The sequence below is a fragment of the Pristiophorus japonicus genome, chromosome 9 (assembly GCF_044704955.1).
Source record: "Pristiophorus japonicus isolate sPriJap1 chromosome 9, sPriJap1.hap1, whole genome shotgun sequence".
In the NCBI taxonomy this organism is placed as follows: domain Eukaryota; kingdom Metazoa; phylum Chordata; class Chondrichthyes; family Pristiophoridae; genus Pristiophorus; species Pristiophorus japonicus.
Genome location: NC_091985.1, coordinates 133,803,736 through 133,826,901, shown reverse-complemented (window position 1 = coordinate 133,826,901; position 23,166 = coordinate 133,803,736). Strand labels below are relative to the sequence as shown.

The window sequence follows — 23,166 nt, the reverse complement described above, 5'->3', positions numbered from 1 at the left end:
CAATGGAAAGTTCTTTCACTCTTCAGGTTTTGTCCTGCTGTTAACCTCATTAAATTTTAAAAGATAAAACATAACCTGCTCTGGTAGACCTCGTATATGCATTTTACATAGGAATAATATACACAGGCGTGTACTTCAAAGCAGTACTGCATTTAGGTGATGCTGAGTCGTGCCTTACATGCTATCACAGACCTTTCTCTTGTTCTTTCCCTCTCTGCTTCTCCCCCCCTGCCCCACCCAACCCCCAACACCACCACCAGCCATCTATTTTCACCGGCTCTGGACTTGCTTATAAACTGTCAAATCTTGAACAACTTCCAGTTCGAACAAAAGGTCATTGATCTGAAACAAAAGGGGCTGACATTTCCCCTTTTCCTTAATTCCAGTTAACACTGGAAATTGGCAGCCATGCTGCGGAGTGCAATGGCTGTTGACTTTTCGTGTAATGGCTGCCATGATCAAAATTTCACCCCTGCGGTATCCTGGCGGTGACCCGCTCGCCCACCCCCCCCCCCGCCCCCGTGCCCCTACCGCTCCGCTGCTGACGATCTGTGCTAAGTGCGTCATCACAGTGCGCACAGATGCATTCGTTATAATGTACCAAAATTCTCTGGACTCTGGGGAGGTACCAGCGGATTGGAAAGCAGCTAATGTAACGCCTCTGTTTAAAAAAAAAAGGGGGCAGGCAAAAGGCAGGTAACTATAGGCCGGTTAGTTTAACATCTGTGGTGGGGTAAATGTTTGAAGCTATCATTAAGGAAGAAATAGCGGGACATCTAGATAGGAATAGTGCAATCAAGCAGACGCAACATGGATTCATGAAGGGGAAATCATGTTTAACTAATTTACTGGAATTCTTTGAGGATATAACGAGCATGGTGGATAGAGGTGTACCGATGGATGTGGTGTATTTAGATTTCCAAAAGGCATTCGAAAAGGTGCCACACAAAAGGTTACTGCAGAAGATAGAGGTACGTGGAGTCAGAGGAAATGTATTAGCATGGATAGAGAATTAGCTGGCTAACAGAAAGCAGAGAGTTGGGATAAATGGGTCCTTTTCGGGTTGGAAATCGGTGGTTAGTGGTGTGCCACAGGGATCGGTGCTGGGACCACAACTGTTTACAATATACATAGAATACCTGGAAGAGGGGACAGAGTGTAGTGTAACAAAATTTGCAGATGACACAAAGATTAGTGGGAAAGCAGGTTGTGTAGAGGACACAGAGAGGCTGCAGAGAGATTTAGATAGGTTAAGCGAATGGGCTAAGGTTTGGCAGATGGAATACAATGTCGGAAAGTGTGAGGTCATCCACCTTGGGAAAAAAAAACAGTAAAAGGGAATATTATTTGAATGGGGAGAAATTACAACATGCTGTGGTGCAGAGGGACCTGGGGGTCCTTGTGCATGAATCCCAAAAAGTTAGTTTGCAGGTGCAGCAGGTAATCAGGAAGGCGAATGGAATGTTGGCCTTCATTGCGAGAGGGATGGAGTTCAAAAGCAGGGAGGTCTTGCTGTAACTGTACAGGGTATTGGTGAGGCCGCACCTGGAGTACTGCGTGCAGTTTTGGTCACCTTACTTCAGGAAGGATATACTAGCTTTGGAGGGGGTACAGAGACGATTCACTAAGCTGATTCCGAAGATGAGGGGGTTACCTTATGATGATAGATTGAGTAGACTGGGTCTTTACTCATTGGAGTTCAGAAGGATGAGGGGTGATCTTATAGAAACATTTAAAATAATGAAAGGGATAGACAAGATAGAGGCAGAGAGGTTGTTTCCACTGGTCGGGGAGACTAGAACTAGGGGGCACAGCCTCAAAATACGGGGGAGCCAATTTGAAACTGAGTTGAGAAGGAATTTCTTCTCCCAGAGGGTTGTGAATCTGTGGAATTCTCTGCCCAATGAAGCAGTTGAGGCTAGCTCATTGAATGGATTCAAGTCACAGATAGATAGATTTTTAACCAATAAGGGAATTAAGGGTTATGGGGAGCAGGCGGGTAAGTGGAGCTGAGTCCACGGCCAGATCAGCCATGATCTTGTTGAATGGCGGAGCAGGCTCGAGGGGCTAGATGGCCTACTTCTTATGTTCTTATGCACCGCCGATGTTCCCCGCCATTGGTGAAATTCTGCCATGAAAATCTTCCTCCCGCCAGGCAGTGCCAAAACCTGCTTTTTCCCAATGGTGCAGCGAGGCTGTGGCCTTCTGAAATGGTGGTGCGGTTCCCATTAAAGGGGAGAATGCACTGCCGCTGCCGCCATGTTTTATTTTGTCCGGCCGACTGCCATATCGGGCCGACATTTATGCGCCCGGGTTCCTTTTGGGTGCCAGGCTGCTGGCCCGGCCGAAACCCTCCCTACTGGCCCAGTGAACCGAACGTTTGAAATCGCACGGGCTCTCTCCTTTAAGTGAAGGAGAAAGCCATGGTGACACAGCGCCCTGATGACATCATCAGCTCTATGCCCCCATTATAAACGACTTCCAGTCTGCCTGAAAAAAAAAGCCAAAGAGCAGAATATCGCTCAAGAGGCTACCTCAACTACTGTGGCGGTAAAAACAGTAGAAACTGGGTGTGTGTGCCCCGTTTCGGGCAAGGGGGCAATTTCAGCCCCTAACTCTGTTCTCTGTTTCTCTCTCCATGGATGCTGAGTGTTCTCAGCATTATCTGTTTCTATTTCAGATTTCCAATATCCACAGTGTTTGCTTTGGTTTAGCTGATGATGGTGTTGTGATTTTTAATTGTGTCTGAACCCTAGAGTGTATTTAATGGGCTCTTTTTCTACCCTCCCACCAAACAAATTATTTGAGCCCTCTTTATTCATATGGGAAAACGATGCAGGGGCTGAAATTGACCCTTTAAGGCCCATTATGACCTCTAAGAGGCGGTGACGAGGTGGTAAGGCCTTTCCGACCGGGGGCAGGCAGATGGTTTGACCCATGCGGAATTGTCCCCGTGCCGGGGACGGCGCAAACGGGTTTCCGCCGCGACCTGTGCTTCTGCCTCGCCTGGCGCTCCGACCCGTTGGACACGTGCTGACCCTTTACTGCCCGGCGGTGACCCCTTTCCGCCCGCGGGCACGCAGCCGCTGCCGATCGGTGCCCCTGACAGATTTGCGCGGTGGAAAGCTGCCAGTGGCATCCGTTCTTAAAGGAGAGGGCGCACTGCCATGGCCACCATTTTATTTTAATTGTTGGCCGGCTCTGTAATCAGCTCGACAATGGCAGCCACGGGTTCGGGCCACCAACTGGCAGCCCAGCACCCCCACTTGGGCCCAAGCCCTCCCTGGTGGCCTAGTGGGTGCCAAGGAAACCTCGCTGGGCCTCGCAGCATCCCTCCCCTTTAAGTGCTTGGGTTGTTGTGCGTTCCTTCCGCTGTTTGCGCTTGGCTTCCGCGTGTTCCTGGTGAAGAGACTCGAGGTGTTCGGCGCTTTCGCGGATGCTTCTCCTCCATTTTGAGCGGTCCTGGGCCAGGGATTCCCAGGTGTCGATGGGGATGTTGCACTCTTTCAAGGATGCTTTGAGGGTGTCCTTGAAGCATTTCCTCTGCCCACCTGGGGCTCGCTTGCCATGTCGAAGCTTTGAGTAGAGCGCTTGTTTTGGGAGTCTGGTATCAGGCATGCGGACGGTGTGGCCTGTGAGTTGGGTCTGTGGTGGATCCATTGGTCAGGATCACGGCTTGCATGTCATCATCAAGCAGGCAGAGGATTGTGAAGAACTTTTGAGGAGGACACTCCATAATCCCTTCCGGTTGATGGTGTCGAAGCCTTTGTGAGGTCAAGGAAAGCCATGTACAGAAACTGGTGCTGTTCCCTGCATTTTTCTTGAATTTGACATGTGGTGAAGATCATACTGAGGGAATCGAGGGATATGGGAATAGGGCGGGAAAGTAGAGTTGAGGTCGAAGATCTTATTGACTGGCGGAGTAGGTTCGAGGGGCCGTTTGGCCTCCTCTGGCTCCTAGTTCTTATGTTCTTATGCCATTCTTATACAGGCTGATGAGAGATGCACGAGATAAACCCAGGGCGATTCTTTGCTCTGGTTTCCTCCCTGCCCATGTGCTGATGTCCTTGTCATCAACAGAACTTGCAAGCTTGAAGCTGTTTAGCAAGATGTCACCTACAGACAGCTGTGGCAGCTTTCTGTGATGGCAGACTTCCGTACCGGCCCAAGTAACTACTTTTCTGGGTTCTATTTTGTTCTTTCTCCACCATTCTCTTTAACAAAAACAATAAAGAGTGCAAGCAGTTGAAACATGCTGAATTCTTAATCTTGAAAGGCTTTAGATGCTTATTTCCAATCATGGTTTAAACTGAAAGTAACTCAGATTGTAATCTACTTTCTTCTGGTTCTCTTAATGGATGTAAACATTGTGACAATTGGTTACCTAGCAACTCGAGTAATAAAGCTATTTGTTTTTCTACATTAATACGTTAAGCTTGCCCGCCAAGGTTCTCGATGTGCAATTTTGATTTGAAAATGATTCTAAATTGGATTAATCACTTTTAATAAGTATCCTTTATACTATTCTCCGACACAAGGGCTGCTGCTTGTAGACAATGTGTCCTGTCATTTCTGTGGAAATGTAGCTGCATTAATGTAAGCAGCATTATCTTGTCTAATTATAGAGTATCTCAGGGTAAGAAAAATGCAGACCATAAATACGATATACACAGAGCTATTAATCCATTACAGAAACATTATATTGCAGTCAGTGCTAGAGTTAAGATAACGAGAATTCTCCTGCAGTTTCAGAAAAAGGAGGGGATACATTATTTTTGAGGAGATAATTAATAACCTTCATGTTGTAGATGAAGCTTCATTCCATGCACTGATTAGTGGCATATAAATGCTTACTAAATGTATTTACAATGTATTAGAATAAGATTATTTTATTGTATTATATCTGTTTTATGGGTATCATCATCAGGTGAGTGCATGTAAATCACTCGCACTTTGACAACACCTCAAAAACCTGCGGCCTCTACCACCTAGAAGGACAAGGGCAGCAGGCGCATGGGAATACCTTCACCTCCAAGTTCCCCTCCATGTCACACACCATCCTGACTTGGAAATATATCACCATTGCTTCATTGTCGCTGTGTCAAAATCCTGGAACTCCCCTAACAGCACTGTGGGAGTACCTTCCTCACACAGACTGCAGCGGTTCAAGAAGGCCACCACCACCTTCTTGAGGGCTATTGGGGATGGGCAATAAATGCTGGCCTTGCCAGTGACACCCACATCCCGTGAATGAATTTTTAAAACATTTATAAAAAGAAAACTTTTGAAGAAAGAAAGCCTTGCACTTATATAGCGCTTTTTACGTCCACCGGACATCTCAAAGCATTTTACAGCCAATTAAGTACTTTTTGGAATCTCGTCACGGCAGCCAATTACACACAGCGAACTCCCTCAAACAGCAATGTGATAATGACCAGATAATCTGTTTTTGTTAGGTGGATTCAAGGATAAATATTAACCAGGACACCAGAATAACTCCCTTGCTCTTCTTCGAAATAGTGCAATGAGATCTTTTACATTCACTTGAGAGAGTAGACGGGGCCTTGGTTTAATGTCTCATCTAAAAGACTGCACCTCTGACAGTGCAGCGCTCCCTCAATACTGCACTGGAGTGTCATTTATGTGCTCAAATCCCTAGATGGGACTTGAACACACAACCTTTTGGCTCAGAGGTGAGAGTGCTATCCACTGAGCCACTGCTGACCCACTTGCAGAGCACTACATGAGAGTCCACATATCCTCCATTCTGTTTGCAAAACCTGGAGTTGACATGTTGAGTGAGTTGTGGTCATGCAGTGTTTTGGCTCCTTTTTATTGTAGAATAAGAGTCTCCTCTTTTTCGCTTACCCATTCTCCCTTTCTTGGTTCCACCATTCTTGATTTCCCCATGCCTTGCATAACCTGCATTTGAAGCTCTCAAGACTTCTCCAATGCCATTTTTAAAAATCTTTAATTTTTTTCTCTCGTCGAGGTGAAGGGGGTAGTTGCGTTGGAGAATGGAACACATTCAGTTTCTGCCGCTGGGGGCTGTAATTGCGTACGGACCCGTTTGGTAGCTGTAATTGCGTACCGACCTGTTTGGTGGCGGTAATAGCCACGAGGCAGAATTTCCTGTGCCTGGTGCGGAAGTCCTGCCCCGCAACCTAAATTCGGGTTACCGCTCCTGAGAGCAAGTGGAGTGCAAAATATCGCTCTCCACTTCCTCTGTGGGGCGTGAGCGGGGCAGAAGGGTTCAGTGAGGGGCGCAGCGCTACGCAGTGGGACTTGTCGCACTGTCGCGTAGACAAGGCCCTCCCGTTCATTAAAGGGGAGGGCCAAGCTGCCAACTCTGCAGGGGAGAAACGGGTACCTACCTGGACCACCGGGGAGCAGGGAAGCCGTGGCGCAGTTTCAGGGGCGCTGACGAATTTTCACTCCGGGTCGCTGCTCATGGTGATGACATCGTTATTGCTGGCGCAGCAGAGCAGGGGACTACCAGTTAATGTCACTGCTAAACTCTCGCAGAATTTCGTGGATGTTGTTAGCGGCACCGCGCTCGGGCGAAAAGTCGTTTGCGCCCCGTTAGTGCCAAGGCCCCGAATTGCTCCCCCTTGGTGTCAGCATTAAGCACCTCCCAGGTCCTTTCACTCCCAATAGTACACTTCATCCCCAGCCTAAGAAGGGCTCTCGCCAGCGTGACATCCCATTCTCACACCAGCCACTCTGTCTTCTCTGACTGAGATTACCTATTTGTGAACAATTTAGTGCTGAGTTGAGGGCATTTTTTTGCATTTTGTGTCCACTCAGAACGGGATTGAAACAGTCAAAATGAATTGGGGTCACAGTCTAAGGATAAGGGGTAAGCCATTTAGGACCGAGATGAGGAGAAACTTCTTCACCCAGAGAGTGGTGAACCTTGTGGAATTCTCTACCACAGAAAGTTGTTGAGGCCAATTCACTAAATATATTCAAAAAGGAGTCAGATGTAGTCCTTACTACTCGGGGGATTAAGGGGTATGGCGAGAAAGCAGGAATGGGGTACTGAAGATGCATGTTCAGCCATGAACTCATTGAATGGCGGTGCAGGCTCGAAGGGCCGAATGGCCGACTCCTGCACCTATTTTCTATGTTTCTATGTTTCCATGAATAATCGTAACCCCCCTACTTACAAGGGACTCTTTCATCCCATCAGTCTAGGTTTTGACTCCAATTTTAGAGAAAAGAGGCCAATGTCCAACCGACTGCAACACCCAGTCTCCTCCCACCGTTAATGTGATAATGAAACTCTGTGTTGTGTGTGTCATGTGCCTGTGCCGATGTCAAGTGATGCTCATCGCGCTGCTTTTGGCACCCGCTTCAGTTTGGCGTCTCCGCACTGTAGCTGACTGGGAAATTAGCACCTCAGCACGAGATCATGAGCATGACTTGCACATCCCATCATTGTGCCACTGGGCGGCCCAAGCATGCCAGCTAGGTCTTTATCAGAGCTGTTTGCGAGTTTAATCATGCTTTTACAAGACCATTCTTTTTTTTAACCCCCAGTCACTGCTTGCTGTTTTGATAAAAATGACTTTGCAGCGTTTAACGTGCAGCTCCATGAATCAGCAGCAGACTTCTGATGAAGAGGCAGGTGGGGATAACAGTGTAGACTGTGGTGCCAACACCCTACTATTCTTCTTGGAATCCAAAGACCAGAGACGTAAGCGAGGGAGTGAGAAAAGAGGCAATGTAGCATGGCAGGGTTCAGTAATGGATTGACAAATATTCTGGAGTTTAGTTTGGGAACCTTTGAGAATCGAAAAATATTCATACAGAATTTTCCCTCGGGATTAAATGGGTTGAGTAGATATACAATGAGGGAAGATTGTATATAGTCTGCGAGAGGAGTAGTTTTGATTGACTGGCCATGTCTCATACAATGTTTTATGCTTCATATTTTCTCATTAGCTGGTTAGTGCATAGCCATAGCAACTTGAAAAGTGCATTACGAATCTACGGAACTGCAGTGGTTTGGTAACCTTTCTCTTGCTAGTTTAGAATCTAATCGCTCTTCCACCTTGATGTGACCCAGTCGAGGGCTGTGCTATGATTCCCTTGCCATTGGTCGCTCTTGTCAAGCTAAACCACGTGACCTCCAGTCAACCAATGGTAGCACAGAGCCAAGGTTTTCATGGGTCTTGCTCTCGGCATTCAGTGAACCGCCATCTTTTCAACCCACGAAACAGGCTAATCCAATCCAGTGCTGAAATTACTATGTAAACTAGCCTAGTGATGCAGTCACATGCAACCAGCCCGTGCCCATTCCCAAGCTCACTGTGATGTTCAGAGGTCTGCAAAATCCATTTTGTTTTTAATTTGCTCCATTTACAAAAAAAGAATAATCTTTTATAGTAATTTGTCATTTGCTTCCGCTTTCTTGTAGGCCCATTGGAGGCCAATTTGCAATACGATGAAACTGGCCTTCTATGCTCACTAAACTGACCTTGAGGCAAATGACTATGTAAATGTAGGCCCGCAATGCTTGGAGATTACATTGGCGTGTCTCTCCCGCAGCCCGATGATTATCAGGTAAAATGGTATTTATACCCTATTTACATTACTGGCTTGCTCCTGGTGGTATCCCTCTCGTTACATTAAGAAGGGAAACATTCAGCCAGGGATCCTGTGCCTGGCCACATTCTGGGTAGCATATATAATTACTTGGGCAAGATTGAACAAACTGGCCATTTTCCTTGGGAGAGAAAGTCAATAAAATTAAATGTACCTCCGCTGCATCTTCTATCTGTTTCGGATGCTGGCAGTCAAGGTCTCAGCCCAGCAATCTTAGCAACTCCCTTCTAGGTTTCTGTGAGCAGGCTAGACACCACAAATACCCTTCAAATGCCTTCAGTCATCCCATTCTTGCACATTGCTATGGGATGATCCAACTCCGAAGAATTATGGCCTAGAATCTAGCCTGTCCACACAACAACTTCCATTTATACAGCATCTTTAATGTTGTAAAATGTCCCAACATGCTTACTATTGTGTTCCTAACACAGATGAGGCTGCACACAGGGAGGTTAAAGTAACAGTGACCTCAGTCTTTAATAAGACACTCCACAGTGAGAAATGGGCCTTAGGGGCCGGCTTATATATAGTGCTCCCAAGTGATGCTGGGATTCCTTGGGACTTCAGGGGATGAACTCCCTGGTGGCAGAACATGGGAGTGCATGCTTTACAGATACACAACATCACTCCGCCCCCCGCCCCCCCACAAAAGTCAAAGTGAAAACTATTTACAAGGTGAGGCGGTCGGGAGCCTTTCTTTCCCTGGTGGACCGCCTCGGTACAAATGTCTGTTCTGGTGTATTGGCTGTGCCCTCGCTGGGCTGGCGTGTTGTTGGCCCTGCAGGGCTGCTAGGTGAGCCTGGCCTTGCTGGGCTGTTGGGCGTGATGGGTTCGATTTCCTGGTGCGGCGTGGTGTCGTTGATCCTTTGGGTGTGTTGTGGACTCGAAAAAGGTGGTGTCTGCTGTGGGCTGTTCAGGGCGGTCTGTGAACTGCAGCTTCATTTGGTCCAGGTGCTTTCTGCAAAGTTGTGCATTGTCGAGTTTGACTACAAACACCCTATTCCCTTCTTTAGCTATCACCGTGCCCGCGATCCACTTGAGACCATGTCCATAGTTTAGCACATACACAGGGTCATTCAGATAAATTTCCCGTGACACAGTGGCGCGACCATCGTTTACATTTTGTTGCTGCCGCCTGCTCTCTACCTGATCATGCAGGTTGGGGTGAACAAGTGAGAGTCTGGTTTTAAGTGTCCTTTTCATGAGTCGCTCAGCCAGGAGCACCCCTGTGAGCGAGTGGGGTCTCGTGCGGTAGCTGAGCAGTACTCGGGACATGCGGGTTTGGAGTGAGCCTTCTGTGACGCGTTTAAGGCTCTGTTTGATGGCTTGTACTGCCCGCTCTGCCTGCCCATTGGAGGCTGGTTTAAACGGGGCCGAGGTGACATGTTTGATCCCATTGCGGGTCATACAGAAGAATTAGGAACAGGAGTCGGCCATCTAGCCCCTCGAGCCTGCTCCGCCATTCAATAAGATCATGGCTGATCTGGCCGTGGACTCAGCTCCACTCAACCGCCCACTCCCCGTAACCCTTAATTCCCTTATTGGTTAAAAATCTATCTATCTGTGACTTGAATACATTCAATGAGCTAGCCTCAACTGCTTCCTTGGGCAGAGAATTCCACAGATTCACAATCCTCTGGGAGAAGAAATTCCTTCTCAACTCGGTTTTAAATTGGCTCCCCCGTATTTTGAGGTTGTGCCCCCTAGTTCTAGTCTCCCCGACCAGTGGAAACAACCTCTCTGCCTCTATCTTGTCTATCTCTTTCAATATTTTAAATGTTTCTATAAGATCACCCCTCATCCTTCTGAACTCCAACGAGTAAAGACCCAGTCTACTCAATCTATTATCATAAGGTTACCCCCTCATCTCCGGAATCAGCCTCGTGAATTGTCTCTGTACCCCCTCCAAAGCTAGTATATCCTTCCTTAAGTAAGGTGACCAAAGCTGCACGCAGTACTCCAGGTGTGGCCTCATCAATACCCTATACAGTTGCAGAAGGACCTCCCTGCTTTTGTACTCCATCCCTCTCGCAATGAAGGCCAACATTCCATTCGCCTTCCTGATTACCTGCTGCACCTGCAAACTAACTTTTTGGGATTCATGCACAAGGACCCCCAGGTCCCTCTGCACCGCAGCATGTTGTAATTTCTCCCCATTCAAATAATATTCTCTTTTACTGTTTTTTTTCCTAAGGTGGATGACCTCACACTTTCCGACATTGTATTCCATCTGTCAAACCTTAGCCCATTCGCTTAACCTATCTAAATCTCTTTGCAGCCTTTCTGTGTCCTCTACACAACCCGCTTTCCCACTAATCTTTGTGTCATCTGCAAATTTTGTTACACTACACTCTGTCCCCTCTTCCAGGTCATCTATGTATATTGTAAATAGTTGTGGTCCCAGCACCGATCCCTGTGGCACACCACTAACCACCGATTTCCAACCCAAAAAGGACCCATTTATCCCGACTCTCTGCTTTCTGTTAGCCAGCCAATTCTCTATCCATGCTAATACATTTCCTCTGACTCCGCGTACCCTTATCTTCTGCAGTAACCTTTTGTGTGGCACCTTATCGAATGCCTTTTGAAAATCTTAATACACCACATCCATCGGTACATCTCTATCCACCATGCTCGTTATATCCTCAAAGAATTCCAGTAAATTAGTTAAACGTGATTTCCCCTTCATGAATCCATGCTGCGCCTGCTTGATTGCACTATTCCTATCTAGATGTCCCGCTATTTCTTCCTTAATGATAGTTTCAAGCATTTTCCCCACTACAGATGTTAAACTAACCGGCCTATAGTTACCTGCCTTTTGCCTGCCCCCTTTTTTAAACAGAGGCGTTACATTAGCTGCTTTCCAATCCGCTGGTACCTCCCCAGAGTCCAGAGAATTTTGGTAGATTATAACTAATGCATCTGCTATAACTTCCGCCATCTCTTTTAATACCCTGGGATGCATTTCATCAGGACCAGAGGACTTGTCTACCTTGAGTCCCATTAGCCTGTCCAGCACTACCCCCCTAGTGATAGTGATTGTCTCAAGATCCTCCCTTCCCACATTCCTGTGACCAGCAATTTTTGGCATGGTTTTTGTGTCTTCCACTGTGAAGACCGAAGCAAAATAATTGTTTAAGGTCTCAGCCATTTCCACATTTCTCATTATTAAATCCCCCTTCTCATCTTCTAAGGGACCAACATTTACTTTAGTCACTCTTTTCCATTTTATATATCTGTAAAAGCTTTTACTAGCCGTTTTTATGTTTTGCGCAAGTTTACCTTCGTAATCTGTCTTTCCTTTCTTTATTGCTTTCTTAGTCATTCTTTGCTGTCGTTTAAAATTTTCCCAATTTTCTATTTTCCCACTAACCTTGAATTCTTGAATTCTTTAAATGCGGCACTGGTGAAACATGGCCCGTTGTCACTGACCACTATGTCAGGCAGGCCGTGGGTGGCAAACATGGCCCTCAGGCTTTCAATGGTGGCGGTGGCGGTGCTTCCCAACATTATTTCACATTCAATCCATTTTGAAAAAGCATCCACCACCACCAGGAACATTTTACCGAGAAACTGGCCCGCATAGTCGACATGGTCTGGAGGGCCAGGATCACAAACTTAGCAGTGCCTCTCTGGGCGCGTTGCTCAACTGAGCACATACACTGCATTGCCGTACACAGGACTCTAAGTCAGATTCGATACCGGGCCACCACACGTGGGATCTGGCTATTGCTTTCATCATTACTATACCTGGGTGTGTGCTGTGGCGATCCGAGATGAACATCTCCCTGTCCATTTTGGGTAGCACTATGCGGTTACCCCACAACAGGCAGTCTGCCTGAATGGACAGCTCATCCTTTCGCTGCTGGAATGGCTTGATTGGCTCTTGCATTTCAATGGGGATGCTGGCCAGCTCCCATGCAGTACACAGTTTTTTTTACTAGGCACAGCAGAGGATCTTGGCTGGTCCAAGTCGTAATCTGGCGGGCCATGAGAGGTGATTTATCATTTTCAAACGCTTCCATGACCATCAACAAGTCTGCGGGCTGCGCCACCATCAACAAGTTTGCAGGCTGCGTCATTTCCACCCCCGTGTTGGACAATGGTAGCTGACTGAGAGCATCTGCACAGTTCTCGGTGCCTGGCCTGTGGCGGATGGTATAGTTATATGCTGATAGCGCGAATGTCCACCTTTGTATGCGGGCTGAGGCATTAGTATTTATCCCCTTGTTTTCAGCGAACAGGGATATGAGGGGCTTGTGATCGGTTTCCAGCTCAAATTTGAGGTGAAACAGGTACTGATGCATTTTCTTTACCCCGAACACACACGCTAATGCCTCTTTCTCAATCATGCTGTAGGCCCGCTCGGCCTTAGACAAGCTCCTGGAAGCATAGACGACAGGTTGCAACTTCCCCGCAACGTTAGCTTGCTGTAATACACACCCAACTCCGTACGACGACGCGTCACATGCTAGCACAAGTCTTTTACACGGGTTATACAATATAAGCAGCTTGTTGGAGCATAAAATGTTTCTGGCTTTCTCAAAAGCAATTACTTGTTTTTTTTCCCATACCCAGTTCTCACCTTTGCGCAATAACACATGTAGGGGCTCTAAAAGGGTGCTTAACCCCAGTAAGAACTTATCAAAATAGTTGAGGAGTCCCAGGAACGACCGCAGCTCTGTGACGTTCTGTGGCCTGGGTGCGTTCCTGATAGCCTCTGTCTTGGCGACTGTGGGCCGAATGCCGTCCGCCGCGATCTTTCTCCCCAAAAACTCCACTTCTGTTGCCATGAAGACGCATTTCGACCTCTTCAGCCACAGCCCTACGCGATCCAGTCGCTGGAGGACCTCCTCCAGGTTTTGTAGGTGCTCGGCGGTGTCCCGACCTGTGACCAATATGTCGTCCTGAAAGACCACCGTGTGTGGTACCGACTTGAGTAGGCTCTCCATGTTTCTCTGGAAGATCGCTGCAGCCGACCGAATTTCAAGTGGGCATCTGTTGTAGATGAACAGTCCCTTGTGCGTGTTGATGCAGGTGAGGTCTTTCGAAGACTCCTTCAGCTCCTGCATCATGTAAGCCGAAGTCAGGTCGAGCTTGGTGAACATCTTGCCTCCTGCCAGCGTCGCAAAAGATCGTCTGCCTCAGATAGCAGGTATTGGTCCTGTAGCGAGAAAAGATTAATAGTTACTTTATAATCGCTGCAAATCTTGACCATGCCATCACTTTTGAGTACTGGAACAATCGGGCTGGCCCACTCGCTGAATTCCACTGGCGAGATGATGCCCTCGCGTTGCAGCCTGTCCAGCTCGATTTCCATTTGCTCCCTTATCATGTGAGGTATCGCTCGCGCCTTGTGGCGAATGGGTCGTGCCTCTGGGACCAAGTGGATCCGTACCTTTTCCCTGGAAAAGTTTCCAATGCCTGGCTCAAAAAGGGAAGGAAATTTGTTCAGAACCTGGGTACATGAGGCCTCATTGACATGTGATAGCGCTCGGATGTCATCCCAGTTCCAGCGGATTTTGCCCAGCCAGCTCCTTTCAAGCAGTGTGGGGCCATCGCCCAGGACAATCCAGAGTGGCAGTTCGTGCACCGTGCCCTTGTAGGTGACCTTGACCAGGCGCTGCCCAGGATAGTGATAAGCTCTTTGGTGTACGTTCTCAGTTTCGTGTGAATGGGGCTCAGGGCTGGTCTGAGTGCCTAATGCACCAATCTCTCAAACATCTTTTTACTCATGATGGATTGGCGAGCGCCAGTTTCCAGTTCCATGGCTACAGGTAAGCCATTCAATTTTACATTTAGCATTATAGGTGGCCATTTCGTTGAAAATGTGTGCACCCCATGTACTTCAGCATCTGCCTCCTCTCTCTGATGCTCGAAATTGCTTTGATCCACCATGGACCGATCTTCCTTTGCCACGTGGTGGTTAGCAGGTTTTGCAGAGCTTGCAGCTCATCTGCAAGCTCGTTGAGGTACCCCATTGTTCCACAGCTCTTGCAAACATACCCTTTGAAGCGGCATGAATAGGCTGAATGGAAGCCTCCACAACGCCAACAAGTTGTGAATTGCGTTGCATTCATCCTTTGTTGCGGACTCTGTCATCTGGGTCACCTGAGGCCTGCTGGCAGTTGTAGACTCGTGGCTTCTGCCCTGTACATTTCGGCTCGCAAACACAGTTCCAGTTAAGTTACTAACACTTGTGTGCTGAGAGATTTGTTTGGTGTTATCACTAGTGGAGATAAATGCCTGTGCTATCGCAATGGCCTTACTGAGGGTCAGTGTCTCTACAGTCAAAAGTTTTCGTAGGATGGTCTCGTGGCCAATGCACAATACAAAAAAGTCTCTGAGCATTTGCTCCAGGTAGCCATCAAACTCACATTGTCCTGCAAGTCGCCTTAGCTTGGTGATGTAGCTCGCCAGTTCCTGACCTTCAGATTGCTGGCACGTGTCGAACCGATACCTCGCCATCCCTCGGGTTAAGATGCTCCCGAACCAGTGTACACAGCTCCTCATACAACTTATCTGTGGGTTTCACCAGAGCCAGAAGATTCTTCATGAGGCTGTAGGTTGGTGCCCTGCAGACTGTGAGGAGGACCGCTCACCTTTTTGCAGTGCTTCCTTCTCCATCCAGCTCGTTGGCTACAAAGTACTGGTCTAGCCGTTCGACATAGGCTTCCCAGTCCTCACCCTCCGAGAACTTCTCCAGGATGCCCACAGTTTGCTGCATCTTTGCGTTGGATTCGTATTCTCGTCGCCAGTTATTGTGTTCCTAACACAGATGAGGCTGCACACAGGGAGGTTAAAGTAACAGTGACCTCAGTCTTTAATAAGACACTCCAGAGTGAGGAACAGGTCTTCGGGATCGGCTTATATACAGTGCTCCCAAGGGATGCTGGGATTTCTTGGGACTTCAGGGGATGAGCTCCCTAGTGGCGGAACATGGGAGTGCTGCTTTACAGATACACAACACTTACACCTATGGCTGGGGATGAAGAGCAGAGTCTCCAAAATCACTTTCCTAGACAACCTGCCTTTCATAGACCTTAGCGCAAAGAACCAGCAGTGACCCAGAAACACTTTATAGTAGCAACACTACTGTGTCTCTCTCAAAGTCCTGCAGAGCCTAACAACTTGCATTTATTTTAGCGGTTTTACCATAGAAACGGCATGCTTCACAGAGGCATGAGAGGAACAAAACACGGTGAGCCAAGGAAGAAGGGATGAGGAAAGATGATTTTTAAGAATGCTCTTAAATGAGGAGAGGGAAGTGGAGGGTTTTAAGAAGGGAATTCCAGAGAGTAGGACCTAGGCACATTCACAAATGATGGGGCAAAGGAAAGAGAGAGGCACAAGAGGCTGAAGTCAGAAGAATGGAGAGTTCGGGGTAGGTTGTAGAGCTAGAGGAGGTCACAGAGGTAAACACCACAGTGAGACTTTTAGATTTGAGGCATTTGGGTACCGAGAATTAATTTAGCTTAACAAGGCTGGATGTGATGGTTGGATAGAGGCAGCAGAGTTTGGTTGAGCTTGCTTTTATGGAGGATGAGAGGCCAGCCAAGAGAGCATTGGAGACAAACCATGGGCGGTATGAGTCAGAGGTGGTCATTTCCAGCAATATTTAAAGGGACCCTCAGCTGCTCTCAAGTAAAATTAGGCTTTTGGTGACATTTTGCATTTTTTTAAATTTATTAATTCATGACATGTGGGTGTCGCTGGCAAGGCCAACATTTATTGCTCATTCTGTATTCCCCTCGAGAAGGTGATGAGCTGCCTTCTTGAACCGCTGCAGTCCCTTCGTGAAGGCGCTCCCACAGTGCTTTTAGGGAGGGAGTTCCAGAATTTTGACCCAGCGAAGATGAAGGAATGGTGATATATTTCCAAATCAGGATGGTGTGTAACTTGGAGGGGAACGTGGAGGTGGTGGTCATCCCATGCGCATGTTGCCCTTGTCCTTCTCGGTGGTAGAGGTCGTGGGTTTTGGAGGTGCTGTCAAAGAAGTCTTGGCGAGTTGCTGCAGTGCATCTTGTAGATGGTACACACTGCAGCCACAGTACGGCGGTGGTGGAGGGAGTGAATGTTGAAGGTTGTGGATGGGGTGCCGATCGAGCGGACTGCTTTGTCCTGGATGGTGTCGAGCTTCTTGAATGTTGTTGGAGCTGCACTCATCCAGGCAAGCAGAGAGTATTCTAACACATATTTGCATTATATAGTGGCTTTTTTTGTTATTTAAAAGGTTTCAAAGTGCTGGTAGTTGCTGTAGTTTTTTCCAAATTATTAAAGGGCTTCTGGCATTGCATTTTCTTCACGGGGTCCTTTTCGGTATTCCACACTGATGCGAGAGTGAGGAAGAGGAGGAGGAGAAGATGCAGCAGCAGGCTGAAGGAGCAAACAGAGCTGCAGTTGGAGGGACAACAAGTAGGAGATGTGCTCGCATAAATCCTTATCATACCAACAGAGTTTTCAGCCCAGGTCAATATACCTGCAGTTCTCTGAAAAGCAGTGCATAATGAGGCCTCCCAATATTCAGGAGGCTGTATCTATTAGGTTTTCACACTAGAAACGAGCCCCCAGGGCTCATGTCTCTGTTTTCTGGAAGCAAGATGCATTGCCTTCCTGTGGCAAAGTAAACCCACCCCTCAACAAGTATGTGGCTGACACATCTGAGGGGCATGTGCCAGTGAGAATGGGCATTCTATGGACTTCAACTGGAGCTGTAGAAGTCTGAGGCCTTTGCTGCAATCCAGACTTTCCCTTTTCCTCCATATTTGCCTAGATTGTCCCACATGACAGCCAGAACAAACCAACTTGAAATGTAGTTATGAGTTAACCAATATTTTCTTTGACTGGGCTCTTCAATCCTAGTGTGTACTGAACTATCCCAACAATCCCAATGTGTGCCAGTGGTGGGGATCTGGAACTCACTGCCTGAAAGTATGTTAAAGGCAGAAACGCACAATCGCATTTAAAAAGTACTCTGACATGCGCTTGAATTGCTGTAATCTACAAGGCTACGGACCAAGAGCTGGAAAGTGGGGTTTGGCTGGGCAGCTTTTTTTCAGCCGGCATAGACACGATGGGTCGAATGGCCTCATTATGTGCCATAAATTTCTATGATTCTATGATTCTCCTGTAAGTAACATTTAACAAAACTGTACAGTGGGTTCACTACATACATGTATGTATGTATTTGTTTCTGAGTAAAATAACAAGCTACTGGAAGCCCAACAAATCACAATTAAAGTAGTGTTATCATCTCATAGAAACATAGAAAATAGGTGCAGGAGTAAGAAATTACTAGTCCCGCTCAATCGGTAGAAAGCCAGGACCACCCTGCATCATAAACTGAGCTATAACCTCACCATGGGGGTATTTAAAGTTTGTAACATTTCATTACATAGTGTACAGCCAACATTTCTTCACCCATATTGGCTGCTAGGGAAATATCAAACTGCTGTGAATGTTGCATCTGTTGCTATATTTGCACAGAAACGTTCATTATTTTACTGGTAGTTTTATTTTTTTTAATGTTAAGATGTTGTAAGTGGGGGTGTGTGTTGTGGTCTCTATGAGGGAGTCAGGTTCCCTTCTGATCAACCTGAGCGGTTTCGAATCGCTCCCTTGGGTTCTGTACTCTGGATTTATTTGGGGGGGGTGTGACAAAAGTGCAGAGGACTCTGGTTTGATGCAAAGAACTTTGTTTTTATTCCAGTCAGGGTAATACAGGCTTATTACTCTGGTAAGAAAATACACGGCCAAACTTACAATCACTCTAATAAAGTACCATACACTACACATTCAAAAGGGGGTTGCAGTAAAATTATACCTCCCACCTCCCAATACCTAATTCTAGCTAGGTTAGACTCCAGGGCAGGCAGGGACTTATGCTTACCAATCCTTTTGATAGTTAATGGTAGATGGTGATGTTCTTCTTCCTTCAGGACTTCAAGACTTCAAGGCTGGAGAAGTTAGTTTACAACTGTCACATTGGTTTCTCTCCTTGTCTTGATGAGGTAGTAGCAACCACCTCTCTCCCCTCTCTCTCTCTCCATCTCTCTCTCTCTCCCTCGCTCCTCTGTCTCTCTTCTCTCTCCTCTCTCTCTCTCCACTCGTCTCTCTCCTCTCTCTAACCTCTGTTGAAAACAGTGGCCAGTTATATGATTTCAGTGTTCTAATCTTGCTGCCCAATCTGTTCACAATCTTTTGTATAACTTTGGCGGGCTTGGTTCTTCTTTGTAATATTTTGTCGGGCTCGTTAAAGTTGATATGTCTTGGGTGGGTTGATGTTCGAAAACTGTTTCCTGATGGAAATATTTGTTTGGTAATTGCAATGTCCTTTTGTGCTTAGTCTTTCGCAAACAGGCTGGATTGGGCCTCTTTGTGATGTATATGCCGAAATGGTTTGTCCAGACCCATGTTGATGGGGAGCCACTTCTGGGTGATTTTGTGATGGTAATGTCTCTTGTGGAGGAAGATTTCCAAATACTCATTCTTTCAGACAGGTTACCTCATTCCTCACACCCAGACAGTTCCAATAATCAAGCGGGTTTCTTTTGGTCCCTAGGTCTGCCCACAGGCTTGAATTTGTCTTGTAAAAGTTCATAATTATATTAAAGTTCGTAGTTTATTCCATAAGCACTTTCGAGTTCCAAACGTTTCGGTAGATAGTCCCAAATTAAATTTCCTTTTGAATGAGCCCAAACACGGGGGGGGGGGTTCTGGTGAATTTTGCTCTCTGCAGTGGGCAGGAAGATATGAAGCTGTGGCATCACCAATCACATCATTGTGCTCTCTTGTTTAAAAACCTAGCAAGAAAACTTCCTAAGTCCCTTTAAAACAATAATCCTACAACCGAGCATTTTTACTGATTTTTTAAAAAATTAAATGGAGCTGAAAAGTTTTTTATTGCTTTTCACTGGAATGGAAAATGCCTTAAGTTTTGTCTTGGCTTCCATTTGCCCAGTGTGTAAGTCGAAGATCAGCCATGATCTTATTGAATGGCGGAGCAGGCTCGAGGGGCCATATAGCCTATACCTGCTCCTAATGCTCAAATAAGTATTTTTAATCTCAGTGCCAATCCCCTACTTCTAAGTAACCTAATTTTAAATTATGGAAATTAATTTTTTTTAAATATGTAAAACTATTTTCTAGTTATATTGGGGCACATTAGTCAGTTTCTTGGTAGATTAAAACAGAAATCACATTTAAAGGCTTTTAAAACATACCTTTTAGTGCCCCTGCACCCAAAAGGTCCAGTTTAATTTTTGGAGCCTCCTTGAAGGCCCGCAAACGAGCGCAATTAGCAGAAACTCCTAATGGTGATTGATTAATTCGCCCCTGGGGGGTGCGTGGCCCATTTTGTGGGCGCGTCCTGCTTCCAGAACAATGTTTTTAAAACTAGCACAAAAGATCACGGAAACTTTAGTTGCACCAAACGCAATTTGCGCTCGAAATTCGGTGATCTTTCGTGCTGTTTAGCCAATCTTGGTCGAATTGCCTCGAAAAACCAGTACAATCGAGCGGAAACTCCTGGCCCAGAATTGTAGAGTTTAGACTGTCAGCTGATGCTCACTTTTATGTTTGCCTAAATTTGAAGGAGGTGTCAGATGGTGCCTCCTCTATTACTATCTCAGCTGACTCTGTTCTATCTGGAACACCATCGTCTCCAAGTTCCCCTCCAAGTCGCAGACCAGCCGGACTTGGAAATATATTGCCGTTCCTTCATCGTCGCTGGGTCAAAATCCTGGAACTCCCTCCTTAACAGCACTAGGAGTACCTTCACCACACGGACTGCAGCGGTTCAAGAAGGTGGCTCACCACCACCTTCTCAAGGGCAATTAGGGATGGACAATAAATGCTGGCCTTGCCAGCGACGCCCACAACCAAAGAACAAATTTTTAAAAATCTAATATTATAACACTGTCGCTGTTAACTTTCCCAATAAGATCACAGTACCTCTTTTCCAGCTGGTTTATTTAGTTACTTTAATTGTATAACATTCAAACAAATATGGTTTAATCCCAGTGAAGCTGTATCAGTGTTAATTGTCTTTCTTGGTCTATATCAGTGTGGTCATTTAATGCTGTGATTGCCTCACATCACTGCAGTGGCCCTTTGTGCACCTCTGCAAATATTATGCCTGGAGTTGTTGTGACTAAAAACCACTATAAATTTAAAGCCTACATTATCTGATTTGATCCGCACTAGATGTCAAAATTGGTGGAGCAAGATATTGAAAGGTATGAGGTTATATTGTGTAATTGTTTAAGCACTCTCCTGGCCAGTTTACTGGCGCTATCCACTACTAACATTTATTTAAAATGAATACTACGAGTATTTATTTTGAGGAGCTGCAGTTGAGGACTGAGTGGAGGTTTGGTACCTGTGGCATCCATCATTACCACATGTTATCCACAAAAGCCTACACTACAAATCCAATTAGAGATTGATTAATAAACTGAGTCAGCAGATCGCATGGAAACCAACTTTAACTAGCAGAAAGCATCGTGCTGCTGGTGAATTCAAACCCCAGCAAATGTGTATCATCAGCATAGGACATTCATCAACAATTTATTCGCAAAGTCTGAAGTTCAGCTTGATATTAGTTATAAAATACAGGCACAGTCGGTCACAATCGAGGCTGTGTAACAACTCCATTCTGAACGGAGGGTGAGAAAAGGCTAGATTATATTTTGTGGATGTTTCCAAGATGGTTCAAGCAAATGTAACATTGTACTGCAGCACTGCAGTCATGGTTGCTATTCATGTTGACAAAGTGGTGATTATGTATAAATAGAATACTTAATGATTCTTGAGTATATGGTTGAGAAAATAATAAATATTGGACGTAAATGAATGAGATCTGACTCCATAGTTGCTGAATTTATTGGTAAGGCACCAGGACTGAGCTAGTTTTGAGATCCTGACCTTTAGTTTGCATTATTTGTATGTTTATTATAGCTAGGTCTTGCATCAAGAATGGAGATCCATCCTGAAAAACCCAACTCTGATTTTGCAAGGCAGGCAAAGTTCTCAACAGCCTCCAGCATCTATCCCACATACCACAGTTCCAGAGTCGCTTAATCCCAAAGGATCACCAACAAATCTCGGAAGTTTACTTACAAGTCAGTCTTAAAACAGTGTCGTAACTGTCCATCTTTTGCTGCTTAGGCTTAACTCTCTTTCAGCGTGCACACTAATCACCTTCAGTCTTTTATTTGGTGCCGTTTCTTTAATTGCCTTGTTGTGTCGGTCTTTCTGGTTTCAGTAGAAAGGACGGAGGTGAAATTGGTCTTCAGTGGTAGCTCGAATCGGCAGCCTGTTTTACACTGTGCCTGATTTTCTTTTCCAATGAAGCCAGTGAAAGGTGTCCGCAAGGTGATCATATGGAGATATATTAGATAATAAGTGATTGAAACTGCCACAAAGGTTCAGCTTGGTTCTGCTCTTCAATGGCCACATATGTTATCTTGGAGCCACCTTGCCCTCAAAAAGATTATGATTTTCCCATTCTCCCCCCAAGGAGGGTACTCACTTGTTGGTCTTCACTAGATACACAGCAGGCATTAGGAGCTCTCCACAAGCAGCACAGCCAACCATAAAGTGTGTGGGTGCATTGCACCATTCTCCTGATCACAGGACGGGGGGCACCCAATACCTCATCAAACAATGGTTCCACCAATTGGAGTTGTGGAGCTTCCCTCTCTGCAACCCAATCATGACAGTCTCTATCAACATATTCTTGTGCCGAGCCTCCAGATAGTGCCTTCTACTGGCTCTTAACCTAAGTGAGTTTCTTCAGCTAATATGCGACTAGCATCATCCTTTGAGATGGTGAAAGGACCTTAATGTTCTAACTGCCCAACACCAGTTCTAAATGCCAGGCTCACTCAGCATCAACTACTTAATCCATGTCCTCATGTGAGAGGCCTTGCCAAAGGGGTGTGCCCGCTGTACAGTCAACACCTCCTTCAGGTACTTAGTGGGAGGTTGCTATAGGCTGGAGTTCTCCTTCCCTGCAACAGTTTTCCCTTTTCAATATGGATCACCTCAACACCTTTTCCTGGATTTCCGACATAGAGCAGAGGAAGCATTTCTTGAATGAGGTAGGAGAACTGTTTGGACAAATTTTATGCGCTGCAAACGAAGCCAGTGTTATTGGAGAAAGACCAAGTGTGTTTCTCCCCATGGCACCGAAGGACTATTTGCTGGCTGAAGTTGACATCTTCCACTCTAAATATAAATACCACCATCAGTATAAATCAACAATTTTGGAGATGCCCTCTTGCAATCAATACCTTCTCTTGAGGCCACTTATGAATTAGCAATCAGAATTATGATTTTGATTCAGATCTGGATGAAAATCTAATGCTAAAGCATTGTGCTCCCCAGGCTAATTCTACAAGATGTTTTGCACATAGTAAACGCTGGTGGGAAGGATGGCCACATGCCTATCATTCACATAATTGACAGCGTCATCGCAAGAGGTGGTTGGGTGCAGATTACATCATTGCTGATGGTTGAGGTGGAGTGTTCGCATCGGCCAAGTTGCTGGAAGTC

The 23,166-nt window shown here is 46.2% G+C and overlaps 1 protein-coding gene across 3 annotated transcripts in view; it reads left to right on the top strand.

The window, feature by feature from the left end:
* Window positions 1–23,166, top strand: part of plcb1 (phospholipase C beta 1) — a 1,109,102-nt gene that overhangs the window by 263,603 nt on the left and 822,333 nt on the right. The gene's annotated exons all lie outside the window — the stretch shown is intronic.